Source organism: Gavialis gangeticus, unplaced genomic scaffold (genome assembly GCF_001723915.1).
Source record: "Gavialis gangeticus isolate Ggan-Ray unplaced genomic scaffold, GavGan_comp1, whole genome shotgun sequence".
NCBI classification, from domain to species: Eukaryota; Metazoa; Chordata; order Crocodylia; family Gavialidae; genus Gavialis; species Gavialis gangeticus.
Genome location: NW_017728997.1, coordinates 22,600,961 through 22,612,420, shown reverse-complemented (window position 1 = coordinate 22,612,420; position 11,460 = coordinate 22,600,961). Strand labels below are relative to the sequence as shown.

Below are 11,460 nucleotides of genomic sequence, written 5' to 3'. Positions count from 1 at the left end.
GACTTGCCTGATGCATTCCCACCCCCGCCCACCCCCACCTCACACTGGCCCAGCTGCATGGAGTCAGGTTGTGTGGAAGTGCTCCATCCAGCCCACCGCCCACCGCAGCCATTCAGCCAAGCCGACCCCAGGGGACCCTCCCCTGCTTTATGAGCATTTCCAAGGAAATTTGCTTATGAAAGCCAAAGAAAGTTGCCTGGGAGAAAGCCAGCTGGACTGGCGTTTCAGAAACTCTGCTTGCCCCCCCTTCCTCCCCCGCCGCCTGCACTTGGTTTCCTTTAACACCAAATGATCCCGCTTTACAAGCGGAATTGAGTTAATTCCCCATTTATACCCAGCACTGCACACACTCACACATGCACACACATGTTCAGTCATGCTTTCCAGCCCACTCTGTTGAGCCCAGTAAGGCCTAACTTACAGCTCTTCTGAGGCCCTGCAGCTGTGATGCTGCCCCTCCTTCCTGACCTATAGCCCCTGTGCCCACTGCCCTGCCAATGCTCTTCACCCTTGCCCTACAGCCTCCTTGACCAGTTCAGTCCTGGACTCCTATCCAGCTCTGCCAGTGCTTTTCACCTCCATCCCAACTGCCTCTGTGCCCAGCTCCACCAGTGCCCCTTAATCCAGAGCCTCTTCCTCCCCTGTTATTTTATCCTTTCTCCTCTAGCTCTGTTGGTGCCTTTGAGGTCCAGCCGCTGCTCTAGTGTATGCCACACTGCCTCTGGAGTGAACCCCAGAATGCCACTGAGAAATTAGCTTTGCCCACTTGCTCCCAAGTCTGCAAACAAGGCCATGTAGACAGGTTGGGGGAGGGCATGCCTGAGAGGCCTGGAGTGTGCCCCATAGCACAAGGCTCGGGTTCTTCAGCAAGGTAGAGGTGGGGCATGCGCTTGGGATGGCTCACCAGAGCCACCTACTGTGGCCACATTGGGACTTAGGCATGAGTGGGGGAAGAGGGGAGCCAGTCACTTGGCTGCACTCCTGGGCTTGGTCCACAAGCCATACAGAGAAGCCTCAGCCTCGCGTCTCCTTCCCACTGCTCTTCCAGTGCACATTTTGTCTCGATCTTCAGCTGGCCCAGCTCCCCCCACCTCTTCCTCCTGATCCACCCTGTGCCTAGGGAGGAGGGTGGCTGTTACAGCCAGGCTGTGTGATCCACTTAGGAAGCTTGGATACCTGGTCCTGCTTGGTGACCTCTGTGGAGAGCGTGAAGCTGTGAACAGAGAGATCTGAAGGATTACTAGGCTGTTGCCCTCTGGGGAACACCACTGCTACAGTTCCTTGGCTGACCCGGTGGGCTCTCCACCAACCTTTCCTCATCCACATTAAAACTGCCCCTCCCTTCCTTCTCTGTGTCTCTGATTTAATCCTTTTAAAATTTGTTTTCCATCACTCATGCCGTGAAAGCTCATTTGCAGCCTGATGTGAGCCATGCTCCCTGCTCTCCTGTCCTTCAGAGGCACAAGTGACATTTAGAAGCTATTGAAGATTTAAATGGTCTTTTCTCCTTCTCTTCCCCTCTGCCCACACAGTCTCATTGGGGTGGGACTGGGCTGGACCTGGAGGGCATCATTAGGTGCAAGTCTATTCCTCTCATCTTGGGAGTTAATAGCTCTCGGTTTGTTACCTGATGCTCCATCCAGATACACCTGATGCTTTTAAATAGTGGGTATGTCTGCCTGTGTCCTTGCAGTGGGAAGTCCTTAGCTAGTGGGCAGATGTCACATCAGGTATGTTCTTACCTGGCTGGCCTTGGACCCAACTCAGCATAAACTATCTGTTATAGAGGGAATTAGAGGCTGGGTCAGAGCTCTACTGTAAATATAGCTTCCCCCGAGGGAAAAGCTGTGCTCAGGAGAATGCTCAGGTGGGGATTTGTATACTATTGTTAAGTTTGCCATAAAGCAGAGGCGTCTCTGGGGACACTGTGAGTGTGAACACATGGGGTACGTCTGCCCTGCAGAATTAACCTGGTTTAGCCAGGCCTGGCTGCGAGCAGCCTGCTCTCCACCCCCCTCCAGGTACTTCATTGCTAGTGCTGTGTTCACCCAAGTGTTTGCTACTGTGGGTGTGCAACACTTCATACCACAGTAGGCTGCACTTCATCAGGACACTTTCCTAGAGGGTTGTGGGAGAACTCTGTTCTGGGTATGTGCAGGGAATTGTGGAAAGGCACTGGAAGCCTGTCAGCGCTTGAATGAGTTAGCTTACTTGCTCCTTCATCACCAGCCTGAGTGAAGCAACACCCGATCTGTAGCCTGCATCCCAGCAGAGCCTAAAGCAAGAGGTGCTGTGTGTGGATGGGGGTAGGGGTAGGGGCGACGTTTGAGTAAGAGGCCAGCAGTAAGGACAGACCTAATCCCAGCATACGTGCTGTGGGCTGAGACTGGAGCACAGCCCATTTGCAGTTATGGAAATAACAATGAAGTCAGCCATGGAGATGCATGAGTTCAGGGGGAAGCAGCAAGGGCCAGCTGAGCACATAAGAGGCCAAAAATCATGTTTTCTGGAGTGGGAATGCTCTGTGTAGGGGGACTTGGAGCGTGTATTGAGTTACCAACAGGGTTCCAGGGAGACGGCTCTTCGAATCCCAAACTCTGGCAGTAACTCCTTCCCAAAGAGGTTTTCATTGTGGGGTGGGCTTCCTGATACTGTCCAGGTGACCCTACATCCAGCCCTCCCTGCCTGCTTCTAAAAGCTACCCTTCCACACTCACCTAAATACCACCCCCCAAAGCCACAGGGGTGCAGGGCAACCTAAAACCTACGTTTCAGTCCTTACAGTGAGCCATCAGCCTCGCACTTGTGCTTCTCATGAGCATGCGGTGATTTCTTTTCAGTAGCTTAGCTAGGCTTCTGGTGCATGGGGGCTGGGGTGTCCTTCAAGAGAAGCAACTAAAGGACAAGCTGGAGTAATTGAACTAATTTCCACCAGGGGGTGGTGTGGGATTGCCTCCTACCAGAGCCACCTCAGGTCCCACCTCATCCATCTCCCTCAGCTAAGCACCGTTTTGCTCAGCCTGATCTCTAGGACTCAACGTAGGCGAGTTGTAAATGACTCGAGAAGAACGGAATGAAGAAGGCTGTGATGGATGAGAGCGTGCATGTGCGAGGAGATTACTGCTGCCTCCGTCAGATGAGATGGCCCCCAGGATGGAGGGGCCTCAGCTGGACTCTCGTTCTTATATTCTGCGTAGCTCCGTTGCTCTGTATCTCCTGTTGCCTTGCAGAAGATGCTTCAGAGGTCAACTGAGTGGTCATTTTCCCAGCAGGAGGCCAATTACGCCAAATACTGGCTCAGCCGTATGAGGGCTGTTACTGCAGCACGCGTGTGCCCTAATCGCATCCCAATTGCCAGTGTTCGCAGGCCTTGAAATGGGGTCGATTAGGAGGCCCGGGGAGTCTGCGGCTTGCCAGCGTGCAGTGCTTTGGAGGAGCCATTTTTTAGGGGCAGGCAAGAGAGAAATGGCGTTTCGTACTTGCTGTAGGACAGCAAGGCTGCGCAGAACTGCACCCATCACAGAAGCACTTCTGCAGGGTGCAGGCAAATCTCTTGGCTGGGCTGCTCCCCAGGGCTGCTGTGATGGTGCTTTGGGGTGGAGGGTTAAGGCTGAGTGGGGAAGAGGCCACGCTGTCCTCAGGCCTGGCTGCAGTCACATCAGCAGTCCTGCTCTGGTGGGCAGGATTAATCAGCTGAGCAACATTACATTCACATGTGTGAGTGTTGGCAAGACTAGGAGCCTCCTGGATCCCCAAAGGCAGCAAATCCCTGCTGCTCTACATGTTACAGAGCCTTTTGGTTTAGGGTCTAGAGAGCAGCAGGCAGCTCTGGGGTGGTTCGAGCAAGTCTGTGTTCATACATACACCCCAGCGTGCTATTGTCACAGGCCTGGCAGGCTCGCACTCCTCAGGGGTGGGAGGAAGCAAGCCAGGCATGCTTTTCTACCAACCACGTGAAAGCAGGAGCAGGCCTGTTGGTGTGTCGGCGACCTCCCAGCAAGGGAACTATCAGTTGTTCACCCTTGCTGATTTATTGATCTCTAACCTTTCCCATTTGAGGAGCAGACCTGCCTCCCCACCTCACCTTCCCTCCTCGTTCTGAGCCCCTGGTCTCCATCCTGCCTCCCTGCCCCTCCTGTCAGGTCTGTTCAATCCTCCAGGCAGGGACTTTTCCTGGGTTGCAGAGTCTACTCACTTGAGGGCTGATTCTTGAAGATGCTTAGCACTGTTCATCTCACTGCTTTTGTGGGAACTGAGGGGACAGGGCTATTCCCCTCTGTTTCCTCTTAAACTTTTCTCTTTGTCTTTAGCTTGCAGTTTGGTTTAGCTCATTTTGAAGCAATTGGGGATGCTGTGTTCTGAAGGACACTATATAAAAATAAATAGCATGGTTGAACAGTAGTGAAAGCGCTGGCTTAATGGGTCTTGAAGGTTGTATCTGATACTCAGCCTGTGGGAAAGGACAGTGAGTTGTGTTAAATGCAGCACCTGGGAGTGATGCTTGGGTGACTGAGGGAGCAGGTGGGTTTGGGCGCTGGGGTCAGGAATTACTGACCGTTTGTGCCCATTTCCCTCTGTTCCATACAGCCTGTATGGTGGGGATGTTGGGAAGTAGTCGTGGCAGACTGTGCCTCCTGCTTTTTCAGTGCAGTCCTATAATTGCAGCTATTAACTGTGGTGCCTTTGAGGCTCTGACTTAAACAGATCTGATGGCCCAGCAGGTTAGGGGCCAGGTGTTGTTTTGAACAAAGGCTTTTTGCAAAGCCGTCCATTTCTATTGATAGTTTGTATCACAGTAGGACACAGTAAAGACCACAGACAACAAGAGAGATTCCCTGCCTCAAAAAGCTGACAGTCTAAATGGACAAGAAGTGAGACAGACATAGAGATAAAGGTTCTTGGTTGAGGTCACCCAGTGGGGTTGGTAGCTGAGGTCGAGCAGACCCCAGATTCCTGTGCCCCAGTCCAATGCCTGCCTTCTGTAGGCAGCTTTGTCCACCCTCCGTGTAGCTGACATCTCCATAATGGAGGTTGCAAACAGAACTTGAATAACCAATGTGAACGTAAGTTTGGCCTAGGTATTATCAGACATCTCCTGAATAAAAAGCACAATGTCTATGTGCAGGGTATAGAGAACTGGTCAAACTTCATTTGCGTCACAGAAGTGTTGATGTCATGATGGTCCAGGAAACGTCTGAGAAGCAAGATGTTTGATAATATCTTTCGTTGGATCATCTTTGGGTCTTTTGGCCTGAGAAAGGGTACGTAGTGCCCAAAAGCTTGTCTAACATCCCTCCATACTATAGAACTGGTTCTGTGAATGGGACTACCAAACAAATCTTGCTGCTTTGAGTTTCAGGTCACTTGGATTTTAGAGCTGGAGTTAAAGTTTGAAGTGCATTTCTTTTGCAAACCAGTCTTTCCCCTACTGTTTTCATGATCCACCTGACTTTGTACAAGAAAAAACCTTAGTTGAAAAAAGCTGTCTTTGCTTTCAGCGTACGCTTGCCTGTTTTAAAGTTTGAAGGCAATTTGCCAAGCTGTTTTAGTTTTTTTTTGTTTTTTTTTAGTGTGGGTGCTTAAAATTCACACTTTTTTTTTGAAATTTTACTCCTATCTCTTTTTTTTCAGTCCATCTGGCTTGATGATGGCACTTCATACTCTATACGCAATCAAATACCATTAATGCTGACTTGCAGTGGGGAAGCGAGGTTGAACTTGTGTCCTGGGTTGTTTCAATTTCTTTATGATGAATAAAGAAGAAAGGGAATTGGGTTTGTTTAGTTTGCTTGGTTTTAAGTTTCTACTTTTTAATGTGAGAAATTCGTGCCTTGTGTTATCTGGAAGACCCTCTTGACTGGTGAACTACTGAAAGGACCACATACATAATCAGAGATAGGAAGTGGGTATTTGATGTCTATGATTGTGGAAAGTATGTAAGCAGATGCTTAATTCCCATAACTTCTATGGGAATCTATGCACAAGGTTAAGTGTTTTGCTGAATAAAGAATTCTTTTCTGGATTAGGTTCTGAATCAGGAAGAGATTTTTAGTTAAGGCTACTTAAAACTCTTTGTGTTGTGTTTGGTTTGTTAATACTGATCTAACTCCAGTGGCTAGTTAGCATTTTGAAGAAAGGTCATTTTTGTTTAAACATTCAGCAATCCCTTTGTAAAGGTTTTAATGTTGAGCATGCACATCCTCTGAGACACCCAACAGGTCCTCCAGCAAAATCAAGGGATACCAGGAGAGACATTCCTGCTAGCTCTAAAGTAAAAAAGCAAGCAGAAAAGAACTTTAATGCTTCCCCACTCAAAAAAAAGTGCCCCTTGATCTTTCCTTTATCTGTCATAAAGAAGTAAAAAAAGAGTTAGTTCAATTTAAAAAAAAAATCCTTTCCAAGTCAACTTTAAATTTAGTTAACCAGTTTCTTAAAATCTTTTAAAAACACTTATACAAGACCTTGCCATATTATTGAGTATCAAGATGCATTCCGGCTCACAAATCCAATCTCTGTTGCAGTTAAAAACTCCTTAGCATTCAACGGCATGGAGATGAACGTTAGCTTCAATCTTGCAGATGCTTGCTTGCACACATGAATAAAGTTACTCCTGTAGGCAAGTGTTTTCAGGCTTAGTGCCATACTTTGAAATGGAAGGCAGATACATATTCACATATCCTCACGGTTCATACAGGCTCTCAAATAAATGAATGAAGGTAAACCACTGCATTTCACATTCCCCCCCCTTTCATTCTGCCAGCTGATACCTTGCCTACCCTCCTTATAACACAGCCATTGTTCCGGTCACTGCAAAAGATAAACAGCATTATTGATGAAAAATAACATCGTCTTCCATCATTTGTGGCAATGCTAGTAACACAAGGAGGGGCTTTTTATAAAAATATATGCTGCCAGATTTCTCTCTGATGCAGTTAAAAAGGCCTTAAGGAACTACCCCAAGCGTGGATTTGGTCCCAGCTTTTGCTCTTGAGAATGTTCCCTGAATGTGTAATGTCAGGGGTTATAACCCATGAAACATTCTTTGCCTTTAAGTTTAAAAATAGAATTGAACTCCTGATCTGCTCCTATTTCCTCTTTTATTTGGGTTGGTCGTCTCGGTGCTTTAAATTAAACGTAACTCTGAAACTATTTCTCATTCCCTTGCACAAAAGCAGCACTGGGTGGTGAGCAGCTGTGTCAACTCAGGAGAGTCCTTTCGGGCTGATCTCTTCAGTCCTCCTGTCATTCGCAACGAGTTACTTGTCCTTCTGCAACTTGCCTCTGGCTTCCAGCCATCATCTCTTTGAACTTTGCTCCTTCCTACCCTGGTACCTATTGGGTGGGAAGGCATCCGCTGATGTGACTGCCTCTTTGGAAAATGAAAGACAAGTCCTCTCCATTCCTCTCAGTAACCTGACAGTAACATGGCCTGTGACCTGTCATCACCCAGGGCAACGAAGGCAGTCAGACAACTGAACACCAGATGGTTATTGGGATGGTTTGTCAAGGATCCTATCACCCATTTCATGCAGTTAGATGAGAGCCAGAGTTTGAGCCCCTTTTTGTGAGGGGATTAGTCTGCATTGTTCCTGCGCGTTTTGTTAACACTACTCTTTGGAGGACTGCAAAGTGCCGGAATAACTAAGCTTGCAACAGTGGCATTGTCCCCACACGTGGCTGGGGAAAGTGAGGCACGGAAAGGTTACCGGACTTGCTCAGGGGTGCGCAGAAAGCCTCTAGTAGAACTGGGAGTGGAAGCCAAGGGCCCTGACTGACCATTGAGGACAACACCTTATCCTCTGCTAAAAGAGATGCCAGGCTGCCCGTGGCAACACGGTACTGCATGCCCATGCCTGGCAGGGTGGGAGGCTGTGGGGCTGGGAGACTCAGCTGACTAGCGAGGTGTCGTGTTGCCATGAATGTGTTTGGCAAATGTGTGGCTTGTGGGGGTTCTTTGCAGTTAACCTTGATGTGGTCCAGGCTTTGACCGCACCAGAGCCCAAGGGTTTCGGGATCTCAGCTTGCTGTATCCTTGGCTCCTTTCCAGGAGCTTGGGACACGTTGGCCTTTTGGAGCTGCGTGACTCGGAAGAGAAGGAACATGAATGCAAAGAGAGAATAATGGCAGGAAGAGAGAAGAGATATAAAATCAAAGCCTGTCAGGTTGTGCTGTGTGTGTGAGCGCTGGTATTTTAGTGGGCCTGGAGTATATTTATAGGGGAACATAAATCATACACACGTGCCCTATTATGAGTGCTGCACACCTACAGTATATGTATCTCTAATTAACCAGCCGCTGAGAGGGAAATGGGATTGGATCCTGCAACCCCAGAAACGTTCTTGGAGGAAGCAGCGTGCTCTCTCTCCTCACGGCGCCTACATTTATCTTTCCTGCAGCAGTGTTTAAAGTGAAAAGGGAGTATCAGGAGAGTTTGATAGGATCCAATTAAATTCCAGCAGATAAAATAATGATGAATTGCAGTTGAGCTCCAGCGAGACGCGATGTACATTACTGCCATCCCCGTAGCATGGGGAAGGAGTTGAGGTCATCAACTACAGAAAAAAATAGGACACAGCTGCAAATGAACCGTTCCTACAGAAATGCAATCAAGGGGCGCGCGCCTGTAGACGGGGGTGTGGGAGAGGGAAGTTGGGATGCAGACAGATGCTCCAAGCCTATGCAACCCATGGTGCTCGCAGCCGACAACCATCACCCTTCTTCCAGTTGCTAATGTGGGCTGCAGCCTTATCACATGCCTGGGAGAATCCAGTGTAGGGGCTTGCTTTTCCTAGACAGCCGTCTGGGAGGACAGTGTTTTTGGCTTGCTGGGTTGGGAGCAAATGGAATTTGGAGCAACTGAAGCAGGCTTGGTCCCATGGCTGGAGATGTTCTTGTGCTTGCAGGGCCTCGAAGCCCCTGATGGATGTGCCAGTCTCTGGGAAGCTGAATTTTGGGGTCTCCCTGTAAAGGACCTGCTTTGCCACAAGCCTCTTCCTTCCAAAACTTTGTGCCCAGAGACCCTTGATACTGCTTGTCTTGATGCTTATTAGTATCAGTCTGGCATCTGCTGAAGTGGGCCGTGCAGGACAGACAGGGCACCAGCCTGGTAATCAAGGGTGCAGTGACTGCTGTCCTGAGCTGGTTTTCTGCAGTGGAGTGAAAGGTGAAAAGCACATAGCCCTGTCTTGGACCATGAAAGGTCCTGAAAGGAATGATTAGGGTTGTACGAGGGGACAGAGCTAGGAGCAAGATAGGGGAGAGAGAGTCTGTCCAGAGGCAGGGTGAGAGCATCAGTGCTTGAATCCCTTCTCTTGGGAAGGAAACTGTCTGGCTTGGCTGGAGCGCTCTGCCTTGGTGTATCCCCAGGCACTCCTTTGAGTTACCCTGTGCAGGATCTTTGTTACAAGATTCACAAGCGTCTGAAGTGCACAGCTCAAGGACCTGGGTGCCAGGAACTCCTGGCAGGGCTGTGTGCTCCTTTCCTTCTCTGTGCTTTGCCTCTCCCAGTGGAGATCGTACTGACCTGCTTCCCGGGGCTGTGGCAAAGACTGGGTTAAAGCTGGCAGAGCACTTGGAAGACACAAAGCACTGAGTATGTCCTGCTGAGTGTTATTACTTTGCTTCTAACCAGGCTGCTGGAGGCAGGAGAGGTTGTCAGTGCATTTTGATTGGTATTCTCCGAGTCCTGGATCCTAGGGTGAGGCTCTGAAAACAGCGTGAGGAGCACTCCCTCCCTTTCATCTGTGGCCACCATTTTTGCTCCCAGATAGCAATTTTCCCTTCCAGCAATTTGTCCACTGGGCTGATGCTTTTCTGCTGCGTGCTTTCCCCCAAAGGACTGTGGGGTTAAATGAAGGGTCCCCAGGCTTTTTCAGAGGGTAAAGCCTCTCTGATTAGGTATGTCCCTTCCCATTCACCATTGCCCAGCCCCTGCCTTCCCCATCCATTCCCCATCACAGAAAGCCTGGCTGACAGCCCCAGCAATGATGAGGGGAATTATTCCTAGCAAAGTGTTTAATGGATGTTCTGTGTCTTTTAATACAATTTATTAGCAGGCAAGCCAAGAGGAGCCAACAGCATGTGAGCACCCTCAGGTTGGGTGCCTCTGAATGTCAGGACTCATTAAGTCATTGTGCAGTATAGTGTGTTCACCTGCATTAGTTATTCATTGGTTTGTCAGAGGGAAGACATGTTTAGGATGAACTGGAGGCAGCTTGGCATGGTGGCCTGGGCATGGGACTGGGAACCAGGAGCGCTCAAGTCCTTCTCACGGAAGTGGTGGTGATCTGGGCAAATCACTTCAGCTGCTTAACCTCAGTTCCCTCAGGAAGGTGATAAATTGAACTTACCTGTAAACTGAGGTGGGGCTGAGAGGAGGTTATGACTTATGAGGGGTAACTGGGCTTTGCAAAGTGTCAGAAAGGGTAAAGATGTAGTGGATGTGAGCATGACAGTTATCAAACAGCCTCTTGGCACTGCAATATGGGAACGATTGGGGATTTCAGGATATGCTCAGGCCCCACTTGCCTTGCCTTTGCGAACAGGAAGTACACTTCTAAAAAACCCCACTGGAAATGGGCCACCTCTGTGTTCACCTGCCATGTCCTGCAGGCAGGAGGCTGTTTCCCTCCCAGTCAGAGTGCGGCGTGTGACCGCTTTCTTGCTCTGCATCGGGGCTCAGTGATGCCATTGACTTTTGCGAGGAGACAGCATGGAGCCCAGCACATGGGTGCGGTGGCTAGCTATTCGGCTCCCCTCCTAGGCTGTGCTCAGTTGTGTGTTTGAAACTCGCCCAAGTTTTCTCTGGAGGATCTGCCATCCGAGTAAGATAGGCTGCTCGTGCTTTCTCTTCAGCACGTTTCCATCTGCCCTCTGACAGACTCAAGCCACTGAGTCTAGTTGCTCAGGACCCCAGTCCTCATTCTCCTCTGCCATTTCATCTCAGGTCATGCCCACCTGCGTACAGCAATCATTGCTCAGAACTTGTTTTGTTGCACCCTTCCTGTGCACAAGTGTGTATGATGGTGCAAGACAGCGGTGTCTGGGGCCTCTGTCCTGTCTAGAGACCTCGTCTTGTACTGGTCACCATAGCCTCTCAGCTTCCATTCAGATCTGTCCTCAGAGCTCTGCTGACCCTGTCCGAGCCTGGGGCACAACATGGAAATAACTTGGCAAAGTGATAAAGGGGACAAACCCTGGGAGGAGCAAGAGGGGCTTTTCCAGCTTCGAAGAAAGTTAAACCATTGAGGGGCGTAGGAAGGAAAATGGGTGTGTGAGCAGGAGATGGATTTCATAGTTTCTAGGGTCAGAAGGGACCTGAGCAGATCATCTAGTCCAACCCCCTGCCATGGCAGGAAAGAGTACTGGGGTCAAACGACCCCAGCAAGGTGTTCATCTAACCTTTTCTTAAAAACCCCCAGGGTAGGAGCCTGCACCACCTCCCTTGGAAGTTGGTTCCAGA

General features: G+C 49.5%; 1 protein-coding gene across 1 annotated transcript in view; it reads left to right on the top strand.

Annotated features, from left to right (window-relative positions):
- The window catches only part of PLXNA1 (plexin A1), a 265,521-nt gene that overhangs the window by 171,045 nt on the left and 83,016 nt on the right, over positions 1 to 11,460 (top strand). The gene's annotated exons all lie outside the window — the stretch shown is intronic.